This window comes from Silurus meridionalis, chromosome 28 (assembly GCF_014805685.1).
Source record: "Silurus meridionalis isolate SWU-2019-XX chromosome 28, ASM1480568v1, whole genome shotgun sequence".
Taxonomy (NCBI): domain Eukaryota; kingdom Metazoa; phylum Chordata; class Actinopteri; order Siluriformes; family Siluridae; genus Silurus; species Silurus meridionalis.
This window is the reverse complement of record NC_060911.1, coordinates 8,486,960-8,508,690: the sequence shown is the minus strand read 5'-3', so window position 1 is coordinate 8,508,690 and position 21,731 is coordinate 8,486,960. Positions and strand designations below refer to the sequence as shown.

The 21,731-nt window shown below is 40.1% G+C and overlaps 1 protein-coding gene across 33 annotated transcripts in view; it reads right to left on the bottom strand.

Annotated features, from left to right (window-relative positions):
- LOC124381468 (receptor-type tyrosine-protein phosphatase delta-like) overlaps positions 1-21,731 on the bottom strand; it is a 434,510-nt gene that overhangs the window by 265,459 nt on the left and 147,320 nt on the right. For 32 of the 33 annotated variants that reach the window (XM_046843111.1, XM_046843117.1, XM_046843118.1 and 29 more), the window contains exons 5-6: positions 14,610-14,683; positions 11,106-11,225 (exon numbers count right to left, since the gene is read on the bottom strand). The gene's annotated coding sequence lies outside the window, so the exon portion shown is untranslated. The remainder of the gene's footprint in view (positions 1-11,105; positions 11,226-14,609; positions 14,684-21,731) is intronic. The other variant, XM_046843112.1, reaches the window with a different exon arrangement.

Here is a 21,731-nt window from a genome sequence, read left to right as displayed (position 1 = left end):
TAGTACAGTAGTGGGTGATAATAATTTTGATGCAATAATAAAAATGTTTCTCTGGCATTTCTATTGTCTTCCAGAATTGATGTGTGTTTTTTTCGAGGGGGAATTGTACAAAGTGAAAACTGAGACATTACTTTTCCTTTCATGTCAGGCTTTGAAGCTGGAAATCAAGAGCTCATCTGAACATCTGTTTCTTGAATTGATTACTGCCTTGTCTAATCAAGGAGTTGTGCTGACATATTTATTTAACACAAAGATGGAAAAATCTCTGAATTATTTGGTCTGGAATGAACCCTCTGGTTCCCCCTCTCTCACCCAGCCCCACTGGGGCTGGACGCCATGGTGTAGATGTGGCTGAGGCTATGTCTATACGCCTTTCCCCCTATCGTGCTGCTCCCGGGAGAATCCGCCAGGAAGGAGTACGAGGTGGTAACTTTTTGGCCGGGCAGACCGTGGTTTACGGACCTGCTGTCCCTCCTCGAGGGACCTCCTTGGGAAATTCCTCCCAGGAGGGATCGCCTCTCGCAGGCGGGGGAACCCTAGTTTACCCCCGCCCAAAGTTATGGAATCTATGGCTGTGGCCCCTGAGGGGGCACAGTTTCTAGCAGCTGGTCTCTTTAGTGAGGTAGTTGAGACCATCTTCCATTCCAGAGCTCCCTCCACAAGGAGGTCATAGCCCGCTAGATGGCAGCTGTTTAGCACTGTGAGCATCACCAGTTAGACCCAGTCAACTGCTCGGTTGGTTCAATTCTAAAGTTCTTGCAGGAACAGTTTGCCAGAAGGTTGGCCCCGTCCACCCTAAAGATTTACGTGTCCGCTATCGCGGCTTATTGTACCCAGTCGCTGGGGAAACACCCTCTCATGACACGTGGCACCTGATGGCTGAGGCCCGGGATACAACCCAGAGTGCCTGTGTGGGATTTGGCCGTTGCGTTGGCTCTATCTGAACCCCCCTTCGAGCCTTTGGCCGAGATGGCCCTTAGATACCTGTCAGTAAGGACCGCCTTTCTTTTGGCGATATGCTCCCTTAAGAGGGTCGGGGACCTACATGCTCTGTCTGTGGCCCCGTCTCTCCTGGAGTTTACCCCTGTGCCTTTCTCTACCCTAAACCTGGGTATGTGCTTAAGGTGCCTATGGCTCACTTACAACCTGTAAGCAATAAGCAATAAGCAGACTCTCAGCAGATGGATAGTGGATGCCATTACCACATGTTATGAGTCCTCTGGTCTTCCCACTCCTTTCAGAGTCAAGACTTAATCAGTATGGCGGCCTCTACAGCCTGGTCCACAGGGGTTCCCCTACAGGACATATGCAACGCTGTGGGCTGGTCCACCCCTTTAACCTTCGTCAGGTTTTACGACCTCGACGTCAGAGCCACTCTTGGCTCCTTTGCCCTACATGCTGGTGGTGCTCAGACACACTAGGCAGGGACTAGTCAGTGTGGCATGATTGGACACTTATTCGCAAACCGTTTTGACGCAGCTCGAGTTCCTGAAAGGGAACGTCTCTAAGTTGCGTATGTAACCCTAGTTCCCAGAGGAAACTAGACGGTGCGTCAACAGGCTATACTCCCTGCATCCCTGCGACGCTTACCTTCTATTTTTCAGAAGTTAATGTCGCTACCATCGCTCAGCCATTTTGTAGATTCCTGGTTTACGCAACGTTGTCCGCTGATGACGTCACGACTTGCCTGTTGGCCGGATTTCACACGTGATTCAGAGCGTGGACAGTGCAAGACATTCCCAAAGCGATTCGACGCAGCGTTTCGATGCAGTGTCTCGTTCCCTCAGGGATCTAGGGTTACATACGTAACCTAGAGACGATGTTCTTTCAGGCAGAACATTACAAACTGGACAGGACATATGCAACGCTGTGGGCTGGTCCACCCCTTTAACCTTCGTCAGGTTTTACGACCTCGACGTCAGAGCCACTCTTGGCTCCTTTGCCCTACATGCTGGTGGTGCTCAGACACACTAGGCAGGGACTAGTCAGTGTGGCATGATTGGACACTTATTCGCAAACCGTTTTGACGCAGCTCGAGTTCCTGAAAGGGAACGTCTCTAAGTTGCGTATGTAACCCTAGTTCCCAGAGGAAACTAGACGGTGCGTCAACAGGCTATACTCCCTGCATCCCTGCGACGCTTACCTTCTATTTTTCAGAAGCTAATGTCGCTACCATCGCTCAGCCATTTTGTAGATTCCTGGTTTACGCAACGTTGCCCGCCGATGACGTCACGACTTGCCTGTTGGCCGGATTTCACACGTGATTCAGAGCGTGGACAGCGCAAGACATTCCCAAAGCGATTCGACGCAGCGTTTCGATGCAGTGTCTCGTTCCCTCAGGGATCTAGGGTTACATACGTAACCTAGAGACGATGTTCTTTCAGGCAGAACATTACAAACTGATTTATACTCTTAAGTTTACCCTTGTGAGTTGTTCTCTTTAATTTAGACCACTAGACTCCAAAAGGATTCAAATCCAGAGATTAAGACTGCAATACAATTTTACTGTGTTCATGTGGATTTACAGTGACTTCCTGTGAGATTAATCTATTAAATTGTTTGAATCTCCTGCAGATCTGATTGTCTCTAATGTTAATTGTAACTATTTTCTAAAGAGCTTTTTGGACTTTATTACAGTATAAAAAACAGTGTAAAAACAACGGCCCATGTGCATGAGTAATTGGCCTCTAAAGGTCACTCTCGTAATGACATAAGCCGGTAAAAACTATTGGTATGGATTTTTGATGATAGTTCCAACAATTAATCTATTAAAATGATTGTACAATATTTCATTGTACCAACATGGGCGAATTTATAGTAATATCTAGCCGAACTAAAACAACATGCACATTTTCATGTTTTGAATCTCAAAAATAAACTATAAACTACATAATAATAATAATAATAATAATAATAATAATAATAATAATAATAATATCATTTAAGGATCATTTACTTTGACCAAACAAATATATGAAATCCTACCTTACCATTAATACCAGATTTACACACTTTTGACACCTGGAAAGTTTGTTTCTCCAGTTAAAATACTTTTCCAGGATGCTTGTTAAACTTGCAAAAGGTGTTCTTCACTCTCTGAATAAGACTTACAGAACTTTAGACGTACGCTTCAGGTCATTGCCTTGTTTTATGGTGGTCGGTTCCAATGAGCCGCAGTCCAGATGAACCTGCATGGTGAAGTATGGAATGGTAGCCATGTTTGTTCAGGTTTCCTTTCACCTGGAATAAATGTCCAACCTTCCCTGCACCAAAACAACCCCAAACCATTAAGCTTCCACCTCCATGTTTGACTGTGGGTGCAAGGAAGTCTGCTAACAACTTGTCTGTCTTACATAAGTTTTGTTCGAGCCAAAAATGTCAAATTAGGAGTCACCAGTCCAAATAAATGTCTCCCAGTCATTCACTGTCCATTTCTTATATGGTTTTGTCTTTTACAGTGGGGCAGTATTTAGTTAGCCACCAATTGTGCAAGTTCTCACACTAAAAAAGATGAGAGAGGACTGTAATTTTCTGTAAGTCTCCACAAGGTTTTTACACACTGTTGCTGGAAGTTTGGCCCATTCCTCCATGCAGATCTCCTCTAGAGCAGTGATGTTTTGGGGCTGTCGCTGGGCAACACGGATTTTTAACTCCCGCCAAAGATTTTTTATGGGGTTGAGATCTGGAGACTGGTTAGGCCACTCCAGGACCTTGAAATGCTTTTTACGAAGCTACTCCTTCGTTGCCCGGGCGGAGTGTTTGGGATCATTGTCATGCTGAAAGACCCAGCCACGTTTCATCTTGAATGCCCTTGCTGATGGAAGGAGGGTTTCACTCAAAATCTCACGATACATGGTCCCATTCATTCTTTCCTTTACACGGATCAGTCGACCTGGTCCCTTTGCAGAAAAACAGCCCCAAAGCATGATGTTTCCACCCCCATGCTTCACAGTAGGTATGGTGTTATTTGGATGCAACTCAGCATTCTTTCTCCTCCAAAAATGACAAGTTGAGTTTTTACCAAAAACTTCCTTCCATTGGGATTCTCCCAATCCTCTTCTGGATCATCCAAATGCTCTCTAGCAAACTTCAGACGGGCCCAGACATGTACTGTCTTAAGCAGGGGGACACGTCTGGCACTGCAGGATTTGAGTCCCTGGTGGCGTAGTGTGTTACTGATGGTAGCCTTTGTTACTTTGGTCCCAGCTCTCTGCAGGTCATTCACTAGGTCCCCCCGTGTGGTTCTGGGATTTTTGCTCACCGTTCTTGTGATCATTTTGACCCAACGGGGTAAGATCTTGGAGCCCCAGATCGAGGGAGATTATCAGTGGTCTTGTATGTCTTCCATTTTCTAATAATTGCTCCCACAGTTGATTTCTTCACACCAAGCTGCTTACCTATTGCAGATTCAGTCTTCCCAGCCTGGTGCAGGTCTACAATTTTGTTTCTGGTGTCCTTTGACAGCTCTTTGGTCTTGGCCATAGTGGAGTTTGAAGTCTGACTGTTTGAGGTTGTGGACAGGTGTCTTTTATACTGATAACGAGTTCAAACAGGTGCCATTAATACAGGTTACAAGTGGAGGACAGAGGAGCCTCTTAAAGAAGAAGTTACAGGTCTGTGAGAGCCAGAAATCTTGCTTTTTTTATAGGTGACCAAATACTTATTTTCCACCATAATTTGCAAATAAATTCTTTAAAAATCAGACAATGTGATTTTCGGGATTTTTTTTTCTCATTTTGTCTCTCATAGTTGAAGTGTACCTATGAAAATTACAGGCCTCTCTCGTCTTTTTAAGTGGGAAAACTTGCACAATTGGTGGCTGAATGAATACTTTTTCCCCCCACTGTACCTATTCTGTTGCATACAAACAGGCATATGTCTCAAGAACCATAAAAGTCTCTGTGTTTCCACACTTTTGACAGGCACTGTATAAATTCAATTCAATTTCAAATCATTGTTATTTGTAGAGCACTTTTAACAATGGACATTGTCTCAAAGCAGCTTTACAGAGATAAAGATGTAATAAAAGAATGTATAAGTTTGTCTTTTATAATTTTATGTGTCCCTAATGAGTGAGTCAGTTTTTAGCTGTGGGAAGAAAAAACTCCCTGAGATGGTATGAGGAAGAAACCTTGAGAGGAACCTGACTTGCTAACATGCTGATGTGTCCATGAATTAATTTCTGTTTCTCCTTTTTGTTTTGTAGCTCAAAAATTTTGTAGTTAAATCTTCTCAAATCATAGAATGGAGAAAGGATTATGAGAGGACTTACTTTCCAAATACACGTATTATTATTATTATTATTATTATTATTATTATTATCTGTAAAAAATGCAAAGTCATTTAATTTGAAAAAAAAAAAACCTTTGGTTAACATATTAGGTGGTGTGACACAGTACAGTATATAAAAGTGTTTGAGAGATTGACCTTGTGAGGACATGTATGTATGAGTGTGTGTGTGTGTGTGTGTGTGTGTGTGAGACAGCACCACTCGTCATCACACACTCTACACCTCCTCATCATTCCTATTCTAGCCGGTGAATAGCACTCTGATTTGCTTGTCTGGACGCTCTGTAAACACACACTGAGCATGCTCAGAGGAGAAGATCCGATTGACATAATGATGCGACTATATTTTTAGCTACCAGAAACGCTCGTTTACACGTAACATGTGATTTGGATGTGACAAATGTGCCTATTTCAACTAATAATACTAAAAAGTGGTGAAAATCAGTTCAAGTTCTAGATCCAAATCCAAAATATCCCGTTATGCTCGGACAAACTGTGTTCGATCATCTGAGCAGTTGTAAAAGAGATTATCATGCGATCATAATGCCCAGTATTGCTCTGTATAATGAGAACAAGAGCGGTCCGTGATCTGACCCCTGGGGAACTGTTGAGGAAGTGAGGTGATTAAACTGAATCTCTCCAGGAGCCGTGGTAGCATTGATCCTGTAACTACCGGGTCAGACAGGAGCTCCTGATGTTAAGTCAGCAAAAGCGAGATAAGAATCTGGTGATTTCACAGTATCAAAGGGCAGCTAACAGGCTGAAAAGGATGGACGCTGAGGACACAATTTTTCCCCTGGCTCTCTTTTCCACAACAAAACAACAACTCGCAGGAATTCCAAATAGGATAAAGAGATTTGTGTTGATGTTATCCAATCATTAGAAAGAACGAATGGCTGATTCCCAAATGTAGCAATCTGAGTACTTGTTTGAGGAAACAACGGCAATTCTCTGGTAGAACATTGTATAATATGCGAAGAAAAGTATTTCGCTATTACTAGTCTTTCATATATGTAGTACTTTTTAACAAATGCATATCGGGGCCCACCACCTCTCTCTCTCTCTCTCTCTCTCTCTCTCTCTCTCGCTCTCTCTCTCTCTCTCAATTCAATTCAATTCAGTGATTGCTGACATGACTGTCCCAGTGCTTAGATAGCAGCCAAAGCAATAAAAACGACAAATACACTGGACAAACATTATCTGCATCTGTAACACACACACAAGTTTTGCTTCAAGAGGCGAGAAAAAAAGAATGAGTGTGTATAAAAGGAAGAGGGAAATTGGCAGAAAGAGAAAGAAAGAGAAAAAGAGAGAGAGAGAAAGAGAGAGAGAGAGAAAGAGAGAGAGTGAAATAGTGACATCTCTGCCATCTGCTGTCTAAAAGTAGCATATAACATGCACTCAAATTATGTGCTTTAATTCCCAAAGTGGTGACGTCGTTATACTCCATTTAGATAAGCACAAAAAATAAGTTTTTTTCGGAAGTTGAAGGACTAAACATCAGATTTGTCCTGCTCCACATTCATTAGATTTATTTTCATAAGAGATCTAATCATTCGTATCATTTATTCATATACATTTTCGAAAGAAAACCATTACAGAAACTAAACAAAAAATAAATAAATAATACATCACAATCATGGAAGTTATTTATTTTTTTAAGTTAGAATTTCAATGAGTGTCAAAACAAACAGCAATTAATTAATAATTGATTAATTTAAATAGTCGAAAAGAGAGAGAGAGAGAGAAAGAGCGAAAGAGAGAGAGAGAGAGAGAGAGAGAGAGAGAGAGAGAGATGTGAATAGAAAAACATGACGGACCTGATGCTTAATCTTCATGGACCGAATGTGAATTTGATTCGAAGGTATATACTGCCATCTAGTGGACAAAACGGAAAACACCGCTGCGCTTAACTTTGACAGTTCACACTGTTTTAACTTTTCATTTCTGTATTTATTATCATGAATTTCTAATGAACTTGTACGGGGCATTTAATTAGGAAACTGATAACATAGCTGCTGTTGAACTCGGTGTGTGTGTTGTTTGTGTGCACACTTCAACTGGGGTTTAATATACGAATTTATTACTTTTTACTTTTCTCGATTTCCAAAATCCCAACACCCACCATCAGCTAATAAACATCAAGATTTGCATGATGTCAATTGAGAAACACTGTACAACACACACGGTCCACCATCAGCTGTGTGTAAACTACTTCAGAAGCTGCGGTTGGTTTTACGTTATGAAATGTATTTAATGCATAATTGAATGGATTCTAAGCTTTTTAATGAATTACCATTTATTTGTTTTTTTTACTTTCTTTAGTTTGAGAAGTTGCATGCAGTAAAATCTAAATATGGCTTGTATGGAACTTCTACTCAATGTGTCCTCTTTAAAACTCTATAACCCACATTACTTCCTGCCTCCTACTCCTCTAACATACACCATAACACACACCTGAGGCCTTCTAACTGCAGCCGATCATTCGACATCATGACTCTGAAACTCAAACATTTCAAAAGTAAGAAAGAAAGATAGAAAGTATGAAAGAAAGAAAGTTTAAAGGATGGTGTGTACATAATCCACCATCCAAACCTTTTCATCTGTGTGTTGCTACTGTATATAATGTACAGAGTGAATTTCTGATAAACTTGTAAAAGGCTTTTTAATGCTGATAACAAGGCTGTTCCCGGTCATGTTTACATCACCGACTCCCTCTGTCTCGTCCAGGTTAACCACAAACTTCTTGTTGCCTTCTGCCCTGCTCATGATTAGCTTCGTAAACTAGCCTTCGTCTGTGGTGTGTGAGAGTCAGGAAATGATACACCAGTGGTAGATTGAAAAAACGCACAATAATAATTTGTTGACGGGATAAAAAACGGAGCGCAGCAAGAAGAAAAAATATTGATCATGTTACCAAATAGATTCAAACTAACGTAGCGAGACTGTTTTGAAAATGTAAGAAGTAGAAAGTACAGATATTTGTGTCAAAAATGTAATGAGTGAAAGTAAAAAGTTAAATAAAATGAAAAATAAATCAATAGTGAAGTAAAATACTGATACCAGAACATTCTACTTAAGTACAGAAACAAAGTATTTGTCCCTCCTTATTTCCCACCTTTGTGTGTGTGTGTGTGTGTGTGTGTGTGTGTGTGTGTGTGTGTGTGTGTGTGTGTGTGTGTGTGTGTGTGTATTAAGAGTTTGTGGAGTGATTGAGCTGTTTCAGAGTGGGATGTGAAAGTTGTGTATAAGATTAGGGGAAGGTTGTGTATCAGAGTGGGGTCTGAAAGTTGTGTATCAGAGTGGGGTATGAAAGTTGTGTATCAGAGTGGGATGTGAAAGTTGTGTATCAGAGTGGGATGTGAAAGTTGTGTATCAGAGTGGGGTGTGAAAGTTGTATATCAGAGTGGGATGTGAAAGTTGTGTTTCAGAGTGGGGTATGAAAGTTGTGTATCAGAGTGGGATGTGAAAGTTGTGTATCAGAGTGGGGTATGAAAGTTGTGTATCAGATTGGGATGTGAAAGTTGTGTATCTGAGTGGGATGTGAAAGTTGTGTATAAGAGTGGGGTATGAAAGTTGTGTTTCAGAGTGGGATGTAAAAGTTGTGTATCAGAGTGGGGTCTGAAAGTTGTGTTTCAGAGTGGGATGTAAAAGTTGTGTATCAGAGTGGGGTCTGAAAGTTGTGTTTCAGAGTGGGATGTGAACGTTGTGTATCAGAGTGGGATGTGAAAATTGTGTATCAGAGTGGGATGTGAAAGTTGTGTTTCAGAGTGGGATGTGAAAGTTGTGTATCAGAGTGTGAAAGTTGTGTATCAGAGTGGGATGTGAAAGTTGTGTATCAGAGTGTGAAAGTTGCGTATCAGAGTGGGATGTGAAAGTTGCGTATCAGAGTGGGATGTGAAAGTTGTGTATCAAAGTGGGATGTGAAAGTTGTGTATCAGAGTGGGGTATGAAAGTTGTGTATAAGAGTGGGATGTGAAAGTTGTGTATCAGAGTGTGAAAGTTGTGTATCAGAGTGGGATATGAAAGTTGTGTATCAGAGTGGGATGTGAAAGTTGTGTATCAGAGTGGGATGAAAGTTGTGTATCAGAGTGGGATGAAAGTTGTGTATCAGAGTGGGATGTGAAAGTTGTGTATCAGAGTGGGATGTGAAAGTTGTGTATCAGAGTGGGATGTGAAAGTTGTGTATCAGAGTGGGATGTGAAAGTTGTGTATCAGAGTGAGATGTGAAAGTTGTGTATCAGAGTGGGGTATGAAAGTTGTGTATCAGAGTGGGATGTGAAAGTTGTGTATCAGAGTGGGATGTGAAAGTTGTGTATTAGAGTGGGATGTGAAAGTTGTGTATCAGAGATGGATGTGAAAGTTGTGTATCAGAGTGGGATGTGAAAGTTGTGTATTAGAGTGGGATGTGAAAGTTGTGTATCAGAGTGGGATGTGAAAGTTGTGTATTGGAGTAGGATGTGTATGTATGTATGTATTTATTTTTGTAAGTATGTGTGTATATATATATATATATATATATATATATATATATATATATATATATATATATATATATATATATATATATATATATATATATTTGCTCTATGAACTATAACCTAATTAGATAGATAGATTTTTGATTAGTGAACGTGTAGTACATGATCACCTCTAAAGCGATCCTGGTAAAGAGGAAGTGAAATAGCTGCAGAAACCTTTGGATGATCTGATGCAAATCAGCCTTTGCGTGAAGCTGCAGAATGTTCTAATCAAAGTGAATGAAGTGCTCCAGCGGCTCGGCTCAGGGTGATGGATGGCGTTGCGCAGTGGCAGAAGGTCAGAGTGTTGATGAGAACGAGCTACAGATCAACGCGCTTACCAACATTCAGGGTAATCAAACAGCTCTGGACTGTACACGGGATTATACAATCCAGCTCCAGGAAACACTCCCTGCACACTGGACTTTGATTTCAGGCAAAGTGTAATATATTTACATGTGTGTGGAATGAAAAGAAATATAGCTAAAATAATATCAGCTGACCCTCTTTTAGCATTTGTGACTCTCTCTCTCTCTCTCTCTCTCTCTCTCTCTCTCTCTCTTATCCTGTATTAGAACAGATAATTAGTTTAATTAAGATCAGATGTAATGAGTCCTATCCAGCCTTATTGGAGAACGGTTCAAGGTGGCGCAGCGGCGTAGATACTCTTTTTTTTTTTTTCCTGCTGAGAAATCAATGAGCTCATCCAGAATTAAATGAAGCTTGAAATGGAAGAGCTGGGGAGAAGATATATATATATAAAAAAAAAACACCAGCACAAACAGCTTGATTATTGTTGCTGTTGTCTCCTAAAAAGCTGTTTTAATATGCGCCTGCTACCTGCACGATTCTAATCCCCGTATTGCACTGAAGAGTCAAGTGCTCAGATGGGATTTTAATGCTTGTGAGGGTTTTTTCTGCTCACCATTTGGCAGTTAATAAGCACTTCTGTAACGATTCTATCAGGAAAAGTGTTAGTACGGGTTCCGTGTGAGAAATCCAGACACGCCCCAAATAAAAATGTTAATGAGTGCATTTCGAACCTTTTTTTATTAATCAGATTTTGTGTTCTCTGAAAATACACAGATCTCAGAATTATATCTCGAAGCCCTGATTTTCTACCAAACGCATTTAAACCCTTTATATAATTAGGTGCAAAGTAGATGATAGATACAGTTGAATGAGTTGAACAACGGGTGGTGTTAAAGAGGGGTGGGGTGTGTGTGGGGGGGATCGGGTGTGCCCTGGTCAGTCTGACGATTAAAGCTCTTTATATAAATAATAGCATTCACTCACCCAGAGCGCAGACACTTCTGATCGGGTCATGTTTGGGTCATGACGATGTTAAACCTTCAGACACACACACTTCTCACAACACACATGCCCCCAAGAGGGTGTGAACCTTAATGAGCCCACCTGAGAGATTAAGAGATCAAGAAAGAGAAAGAGCGAGAGAGAGAGAGAGAGAGAGAGAGAGAGAGAGGTGTTAATTGTCTCTAAATTAATAATCTTAATTAATATGTCAATTTAATTAGTTATTTTAGTTCTTAATTTGTTAAAGAGGTGCCAATAAGTAATTAACAATTATTAATATAAAAAATCTATTATTATTATTATTATTATTATTATTATTATTATTATTATTATTACAGTAATCCCTATTTTCATTTTGTACATTTCAATTCTACACACTTTATTAAACAACAGTATTAAACCATAATGATAACTGTTGCAATAACATGAATATGGAAGTGTAATTTTCAGCGGTGCCATAAGATGTAGAAAATGTAAAACTAAACACAGCGTAAGCATAAACTGACGCGTAATCATTGACTGCCAAATTATACACGCTGTTTCCAATCCAATTTCACAATAATCCACTAAACATCCATTTTTTAAATAACCTTAGTTTTTCTTACTATTTATTTATTTTTTTTACTAAAATTATACAGCACCAAATATCAAGCTGCTGAAATTACTGGAATTCACACTGCTTGAAAACTGAAAAACCAAGGGCGTGCTTAGTCCTTATTATTATTATTGTCAATAAAGTGAGAATACAATAACCGAGGGCTTATATTATATTGTTAAATAGTTACCGTAACTACTATTAAGCGCACCAAAATATAAGCCGTACCCACTGAATTTTACAAAGATTTTTATTTTGAACATAAATACGCCGCACCTGTCTATAAGCCGCACCTGTCTATAAGCCGCACTGTCTACAATGAAACTAATGAACTTTACACAGGCTTTAATGAAAAACAGTGTCTGTTACACGGCTTGTATCTAAACAGAAGCCTACCAAGAAAGTAATTGTTCACTGTCTTCCTCCTTCCTTTCACAACTATTTCTCTCGTGAGTTTATCTTTTGGCATCGTTGTGCGTTTAAAAATCAGCATCAGTGAAGCTTTTCTCCCGATGCTGTGCAGCTCAGAACACAGGTGAAGTGTGTTTTTTCATGCCCGGTCAGCAATTTCATTGGTCTATTGTTATGGGGCTCAGTTTTTTGGCATGAAGTTTGTGAAACCGGGAAGAACCCAGGAAAAATCCATAAATTAGCTGCGTCGTTGTTTAAGCCGTGTGGTTCAAAGCGTGGGAAAAAAGTAGCGGCTTATAGTCCGGAAAATACGGTGTATCCTATATATTGTTTAAGCAATTTGATTGGATCGCACATTACTGCACCTGGTCAAGAAAGTAAAAAAAAAATAAAAAATACATCCTGACTTAAACCTGAATTGTCTTAATGTGTGTCCCTGTAACATTTTAAAATAAAATCTTGATATATCTTTGATATTTCTTATAATAATAGCATGAAGCAAAAAAAATAAGAGTATATCATATTATTCACTAAATATCATTGGGTTAGTATTATTAATTGAGCACTCAGAGTTTGTGCTCTAGTCTGTGCTCTACTTTCCTTCTGCCCTACTGCATTTTACATCCTTGCAGTTATATTAAATATAAACTGATCTCGTTTTCTAGATCAATACTCTCAATCCGAGGCGCTTAATAAACTTGTAGAGAGAGTTATAATCTCGCAGTTTACTATCTCACCTGTTTCCAGTTTGCATTTCAATCTCGTCTTCTCAGCCTGCGAGTGCAAGCAGTTTACCTTCAATTTCTGAGGATAACCTCGGACCAAGGTCCAGAGGAACATATACAACATGCTGATAAATGTTTGTGGACACCTGACTGTAAACAAGTGTGCTTTTTGAACATTTCATTCCACATGGAGTCCCTATTTGCTGTTCTGGGAACCTCCACTCTTCTGGGAAGATGTTCCATTAGATTGTAGAGTGTGCTTGTGCTCATTCATCTACAAAAGTGTTAGTAAAGTCAGGTGTTGATGCGTGTGAGGAGGCGTGGGTTGCCGTTCCAATTCATCCCAAAGGTGTTAAGTAGGGGTGAGGTAAAAGCTCTAGATCTTCCACTCTAACGCATGTAAACTGTATCTTCTGGCTTTGTGCATATTGTCATGTTGGAAAAGGTTTGGGTCTCCTAGTTCATGTGAAAGGAAAATTTCATGCTAACACATTGAAAGACTTCCGATACAATTGTGTGCGTCCAAATTTGTGTTACCAGTTTGGGAAAGAACAACATATGGCTGGAAAAGTTAGGTATCTATATACAGTAGTGTCCATATGGTGTGTTATTTGCACACATGCAACACAATGTATTGAGGTGTTTGGGGAAGCTTTAAGACATAGTGTAAGTACATAAATACACTTTAATTCAGAAGCAAGGAGTTTTAATCACCATTTATTTAGTTTTAAAATCATATCTGTAAATCTGCATTGAGAAAATCGCTTGCAAAGATGTAAGCACATACACCAATGCTGATGTGACAATTACATAACAAATACATATGTAATCCTCTATTTTACCTTCGTTCTGTATTCACTGTGGTGATAATTTACAGTAAGTTTTGAGTTATAAGATATAAAGTATAACAGCATTTCTGTATAAATATCAAGTCATTCCTAGGAGTTCTAAGCACTCTGAAATGCCTTATTTAGGTCTATATTTAAAAGCTACCTGATTGCTTTTTTTATGGAAATGCTATCATTTATCCATCAAATATGAGAGGTGCTCGCCCACAGAGCGTCTTTCAGCCACACACACTCCTCTGCTCCGACAGCAGGAACTTTTCGCTAAATGTCATCAGAGGTTAAAGCTGGACCAGGCAAAATCTACCTATTTATCTATCGGTCTGTCTGCTGAATTTTCATACGGTGCCATATGGTTAAATGCAGTTCCAAAATATTCGTGGCAGGGGCATAACCCACACCGAGCTATAGACTTAAAAATGCATTACGAATGATTCTAGCTCCTGCTGAGCTGAAACTTCAAAGCACAATGTAAATCGAGTCTGTTCTAAAGAGGAAGAAGAAATCATTTGCAGCCTCATAACAACACATGAATAGATCAGAATCTGATTTGCATAAATTCGACTCGTATTCAGTACTGAAGTTCTTTAATCGAGAAACAAACTCGGTTAACGTGCTTGCTGGCGTCCCGAGACAATGTGTGTACGTGTATGCAAGTGTGCATGCGAGAACGTGTGGAAACGTCAATTAGATCGAATGCTAGTTCAAACGGAAATAACAACGTTTGAAGATAAACATCTGGATGAGGAGGTTGTGTGCTCAGTTCTTGCTTTAAGGTCAGCATTAAATAACATTTTGAGCAAATGGTTCAGGTTGTGTTATTTGACATTTGGGCATAAATATGTTACATTAAGAGACCGTGCTTTTGCTGACATTTACTGCCTCGGAAACATGCGATGTTCGATCTTACCGGGGCGAAGCAGGATGACTCGGCTGAGCTGCTCCGGCTAGAGGAATGAAATGATAAAACTCCTCAGAATTTCCCTGAAACATGACAGAGAGACAAAGAGAGAGAGGCATAACGTGTTAGAACATTTGACCTGTCAATATCCACATCTTATTAACGTGCTTTTAAATCAGCCCCCGGCAGCTTTCGTACATGGTCCAAGAACAGATACATAATAAAGAAAGCTCACACTTGGCTTTTCACAATGTTCACCTCACACAATCACCGTCATCCAAATCATCGAGTCAAGATTATATAGAGCAAAAGATGGGGAAATTAGTGATATATCTGATGTTTAGGTGAAAGATTTAAGGCAAAGCTAGAAACCAAGTAGTTCAGTGCAAAAAAAAAAAACTTAATGTCAAGCCTCAAAAAAATTAATAAAAAAAGGAATTGTGCAAACTAGCTTGTAATACAACCATGATGCAACTCAGCACACCAAAGAAGCTTTTTACCTGTGGCCATCAAACTGTATAACTCCGCCATTTGTGTGTTAAACAGCTGGACCATGATATACATAAAGGCTTATAGATATAGTTATAAAGTTTAATGCCACACTTAAATTAAGACTGTAGGAAGAACATTACTTATAATCACACACTCCAGAGATCATGTTAGTTCTCACTCTCCAGTGTTCTGTATTGTTGAAAGATTTATGATGTCACCCAAATGAGGATGGGATCCCTTTTGAGTCTGGTTCCTCTCAAGGTTTCTTCCTCATAACATCTAAGGGAGTTTTAAATACACACCATTCACCTTGACTGTTGATTTCTGTAAAGCTGCTTTGAGACAATTTCTGTTGTGAAATGCGCTATAGAAATAAACTTGACTTGACTTAAATAATGTTAACGTCTTGGGCAATTATGTACAATAATTTCAGTGCACTAATACTACTACTACTACTACTACTAATAATAATAATAATAATAATAATAACAATTGTCACGTGTATAACTAGTATAACTGTCATTGTTTTTCGGCCATCTGTTTCACTGCTGTTACACATTTGCTATTTCATTTCATGCTACTACACATTTTGTTTAACTTCATTCAATATATAACTTAATAAGTATATTTTATTTCAATTTGTCATATCTTATTTTACTTTTAATCTTTACTTTAATTTTACTGTGAGCAACTGCATCCCAACAATTTCCCTATAGGATTAATAAAATATTCTGTTTCTGATTGTAAAGCGAATGCAGTCATGAACACGTTCGAGCGAATCCTGAATGTGTGTGATTCATGTTTAGTTATAAACCTTAGAAAGTTGACCGTACTTGTGATTTTGCTGTACAATAAGTCAGGAAATAATTGTGGGACACAGGTTTAAATCTGGGGAAAAAACATATTGTAGCTGAAGATACAGTAGTAACTTTACACAGCTGCCATCTTGGATGATTGGAATTGTTTTTGTTAGTGAAGTTCAGGATTCAGAAGGCTTTTCAGAAAGATTGCTCATGTAGTTTATGGTGTTATAGGAAATGTTACATTTTTTTTTAATAGTAATCTCAACTTGATTAAAGTTCACCTTGGACGTTTTGGTGACAAGGTGAGGGAGGCAAGATTGAGATGGTTTGGAGATGTGCAGAGGAGGGATATGAGTTATATTGGTAGAAGAATGCTGAGAATGGAGCCACCAGGAAGGAGAAAAAGAGAAAGGCCAAGGAGGAGGTTCATGGATGTGGTGAGGGAGAACATGCAGGTAGTTGATGTGAAAGAGGCAGATGTAGAGGACAGGGGGGGTATGGAGACGGATGATCCACTTTGGTGACCCCTAATGAGAGCAGCCGAAAGAAGAAGAAGAATCTCAACTTGATTAAAAACCTAAAACAATGGCAAACAATAATCTGAATATTTAAGCATGTATTTAAAAAAGATCTCACATACATCAGTACCTAAAAATTCTCCACAAGCACACTAAAATCTAGTGGAACTTCTCAGAAAAGTGGAGTTAATTATTATGGGGACTGGGAAATGGAATGGCACATGATCAGGTGTCCACAAACGTTTGTAAATATACAGTAGTGTATATTCGATATAAAGAAGCGAAAGCTGGATATCAGTCATATGTGGAATGTTTGAATACGTTTCATCGAGTATAACATTGTGCATTACTTCTACAGAACCTGATTCAAGAATTTGCAAACTTAATTAACCGAATCAATCAGACGAATCGAACATCTCAAGTGTAATCGTACCATCTTCACTGTCGTGAATCGATCGCTAAGCTGTGGCAGTGGCAGCAGCTGCGACTCGTACATGGAAAAGTGTTCATTTGGCCGTAATGTCTGCGGGGAAGCGAATTGATTTGCTGATCGACTGAGCAGAACTGCACTGACCCCATGCGAGTCCAGATCCAAACAATCAATGGCGAAGTACTCCAAACAAGCTTACGCTAAAGCCACTCGCTCCTAGCCTCAAGTAATCGATAGTGGACAATGGTGGAGAGCGAAACGTAGATATGGAGATAATGCTTCTATACGCTTTCAGAACAAAGCAGTCGATGTGAAAGGGGGGGGGGTAAGAAAAAGTAAGAAAAACAGGAACTGAGCATTATACCTTATTCATTTATTTTTCTTCAAGTGCCTCATTACCTTCTTATTATCTCTCGAACTGTATAGTCGATATACACTTGACTATTTTTACGTTTATTTTTTATTTTTTCGTACGAGGAAAAACGCAGGATTAAAGTTAATGAGGCGCATTTGTCCTTTTTTTCCGGTTCTTAATGAGACAGTCGTCGCATTTCCTTCATTTTTTAAGAACAAGAGAAAAGAAAGGATGTGGGGGGGGATAGAAAGTTTTCCTCCTCCTCTCTCTCTCTCTCTCTCTCTCTCTCTCAGTGGCCTCTTCAGAGAAACCCTAGAGAGTTTTTTTTTTGTTTATGCTCATGCAAGCTAATTATGAAAGAACGGCTGTTTACCCACTAGATCAAAAGATCTATTTCCTTTTCTTGCAGCTTGATCTAAAAATGACTGCATTCGTTCTGAGCGCGCAACAAAGAGCGCAGAGTCCCGCCTGGTTCGCGCGCTATTTAATTAGCTAGCATCATTAGCTCGAAAATTTACGTGTGCTCAAGTTTATAGTGCCGGAAACCTGAATCGCGTTATGACCAAATCCATAACACTGGTTGGTACGGAGCGAAGCGAAGCGTCTTTGTTATCACATGAAAAACTGCATTCTTTTTTATAGCCAGGTCGATCGCTTTGTAGTTAATAAAATGTCGATCGTGTTACGCGCCGGTCCAACTAAATGAAATGAGTTCTCTAAGAGCATATGGCACTTGATCTGTGCTGTTCTAAATTTAAAGCTTCCCTTGGTGATTAAAACTTTAGCTGTGTTTGGAAGAGGAGAGTCTGTTTCACACCACACTGCCTCCAATCTTCACAGCAGGAATGTGTGCTGGATATCTACCAGCTTTCTCAGGTGGCGAGTGCTCCAAACGCTCTCACACACACACACACACACACACACACACACACACACACACACACACACACACACACGCGCGCATGCGCTCACATCACACAAATCTGACACCATTCTGTCAAAAGCTGTCAAGACAGCGCTCGCCGCACCCAGCACGAGTGAGAGGGAAGCAGCGTCTCAGTTTCTGCTCTGCGCTTTTTTTTTTTTTTTGCTGAGAACAGCTGGCTGTGTGTCACACGCAGGCCTGAAAACACGACGATAATTAGCGCGATCCGTTCCAGTCTGGACATGGAAGCAGGACGGAGAGAGAGAGAGAGAGAGAGAGAGAGAGAGGGAAAGAGAGAGGGAGAGATGGAGACACACCTCAAGCTAGAAGAAACTGAAAGAAAGATAACAGCAGGGAAAAAAAGAAATGGTGAGAGACTGTAATAGATAAAAGAGGGCGGGAGGGAAAAAAAAGGTGGAAAGAAGCAATTGAGAGGTGGAGCAAATTGATAAAGAGGTGCAGCATGAGAGAGTGGAAAGGAGACGGAAGGAACGGAAAGAGAAGTGGTGCTAAACCGGAGGAGCACCACTTCTTTTTTTAAGCAATAAAATAAGTTATGTAATGGTATGATTTATATTTTATAAAAATAAATAAATTATTGATGAAACTGTAGAACACATCTGTTATTTGTGTTCTTTAACTACAAACTAAAATGGTGCGTTCTGTCTGCATGTGTTTAAAGAGAAACTTTTAATGATGCACCCAACTGAGTTGAAAAGGGCTGATTACTACCAACATCTAGATGAGAAAAAATTATTTTTCATGATGACTGTGATGGGACAGGAGAAAGGGACATGAAAAGTGTGTATTGGGACATGAGGATGGGACATGATGAGTGTGTATAAGGACATGATGATGGGACATGAGGAGTGTGATGGGACATGAGGGAGGAACAAGAGGAGTGCGATGGGACATGAGAAAGGGACATGAAAAGTGTGTATTGGGACATGAGGATGGGACATGATGAGTGTGTATAAGGACATGAGGATGGGACATGAGGAGTGTGATGGGACATGAGGATGGGCCATGAGGAGTGTGATGGGACATGAGAAAGGGACATGAAAAGTGTGTATTGGGACATGAGGATGGGACATGATAAGTGTGTATAAGGACATGAGGATGGGACATGAGGAGTGCGATGGGACATGAGAAAGGGACATGAAAAGTGTGTATTGGGACATGAGGATGGGACATGATGAGTGTGTATAAGGACTTGAGGATGGGACATGAGGAGTGTAATGTGACATGAGGAAGGGACATTGGGAAGGAACATGAGGAGTGCGATGGGACATGAGAAGGGACATGAAGAGTGTGAAGGACATAAAAAAAAGAGACAAAGAGTGTTATGGGACATAAGTTAGGGACATGAAGAGTGTAATGGGACATGGGGATTGTTTATTAGAGGTGAGGAGTGTGAAGGGACATAAGAGTTTATGAGCCATGAGGAGTGTGATGGAACATTAGGAGTGCTTATAGGATTTGAAAAGTGTGTATAAGACATATGAAGTGTGTATGAGACACAGGAAGTGTGACAGGACATGAGGAGTGTTTATGACACATGAGGAGTGTAATGGAACGTGAGGAGTATTTATGAGACATATGAAGTGGGACAGGACATAAGGAGTGTTTATAAGAGGTGGGTTTATGACAGGTAAGGAGTGTTTATGAGAGGTGCGAAGTGTTTATGAGACATAAGGAGTGTTTATGAGATGTGAGGAGTGTTTATGAGATGTGAGGAGTGTTTATGAGAGGTGAGGAGTGTTTATGAGAGGTGAGGAATGTTTATGAGAGTTTAGGAGTGTTTATGATAGGTGAGGAGTGCTTATGAGCCATAAAGAGTGTTTATAAGAGTTAAAAGTGTTTAGGATAGGTGAGGGTTGTTTTGAGATGTGAGGAGTGTTTTATTTTGTAATGAGTATTTATGAGAGGTGAGGAATGTTAATGACAGGTGAGAAGTGTTTGAGAGGTTCAGAGTGTTTATGAGATTTTCAGATGTTTATAAGATGTTTGGAGTGTTTATGAGAGTTTCAGAGTATTGAGAAGTTCAGAGTGTTTATGAGAGGTGAGGAGTGTTTATAGGAGCTGATGAGTGTTTATGGTACGTGAAAAGTGTGCTGGAACATAAGGAATGTTTAAGAGACTCGAGGAGTGAGATGGGACATAAGGAAGGGACATTAAGATTGTGATGGTTCATAAGGATGAGATATGTGGAGTGTGATGGGACAAGAAGTGTGTATGAGACATATTAAGTGTGTATGCAACATGAAGAGTGTGTTGGGACATAAGGGGCATAATGGGACATGAGGATGGGACATAAGGAGTGTTTGTGAGACATATGAAGTGCGTATGAGTCACGATGAGTGTTTATGACACATGAGGAGTGTGATGGGACGTAAGGAGTGTTAATTAGAGGTGCGAAGTGTGATGGTATATAAGAAGTGTTTATGAGAATAAGGAGGGTTTATGAGCCATGATGAGTGTTTATGAGAGGTGAGGAGTTCGATGGGACATGCAGAGTGTTTATGAGACGTATGAATTGTGTATGAGGCATAAAGAGTTGGACAGGGAATGAGGAGTGTGTATTAGAGCTAAGGGGTGTTTATGAGAGGTGAGGATTGTGAAGAGAGATGAGGAGTGTCTATGAGACATGAACAGTGTGTACATTGTGTAAATAAGCAATGTATATGAGGCATGAGAATTGTAATGGGACATGAGGAGGGTGTGTGAGACATAAACAGGGTGTATACGGCATGTGCATTGTGATGAGACAGAGGAGTATTTTTAAGACATGAGAAGTGTGACCAGACATTGGGAGTGTTAATGAGACATAAAGAGTTTGACGGGACATATGGCGATTGCCGGACACAAGGAGTATGATGGAATATGAGGAGTGTATATGAGGCATGAGGAGTAAAATATAATAAAATAAACTGAAGAACATGTATACAGTTATTGAGTGTGAGTAAAACCTATAGCAGGCAAACAAGTGAGAGAGAGACAGAAACGGAGGAAAAAGCATTAGATAAAGGAGGTGAAATTGAATCGAGGAAATGAAGGAAGACGAGGTGTCTGGTTAAGGGCCTTTTTAAGAAACCCGAGCCTGCGTTCCTGCACTCTCGCTGCTGAAAACGATAGCATTGATCATATATTATAACACTATTTCCTGCCTCAGCATACGTGGCATTCGGGTCTATAAAGGGCTATCAGAGGGTATCACCTTCCTCCTCACAATCCCACTGGAGCATCCTTTTATCCGTTTCTTCATCCTTCCATCCAGCCGTTCATCCTTCTAGTGTTCCAATTAGCCCACGATTCCTGTTAGGTCACAGTAGGAGACGCTGGATGTTGCTTTTTATTAGCCCTCATCTCATTTCAGAACCTTGCAAACTGGGGGGGTGGAAATGAAGTCTAAATTCTCTGAGCAGGTTGGTATTAAAGGTGTTGCCAGCTACAGCTGAGCTTGTGCGGAGACGGAACTGATTTCCCCCGGCATCATGCTTACTCACAGCGTACTCACAGTATTATTCATTCTTTTACTTCATTCTTCACAGATAATATTTTCTCTCATGACAACCTTTTCCTATCTTGAAGATGTTTATGTATTCAAG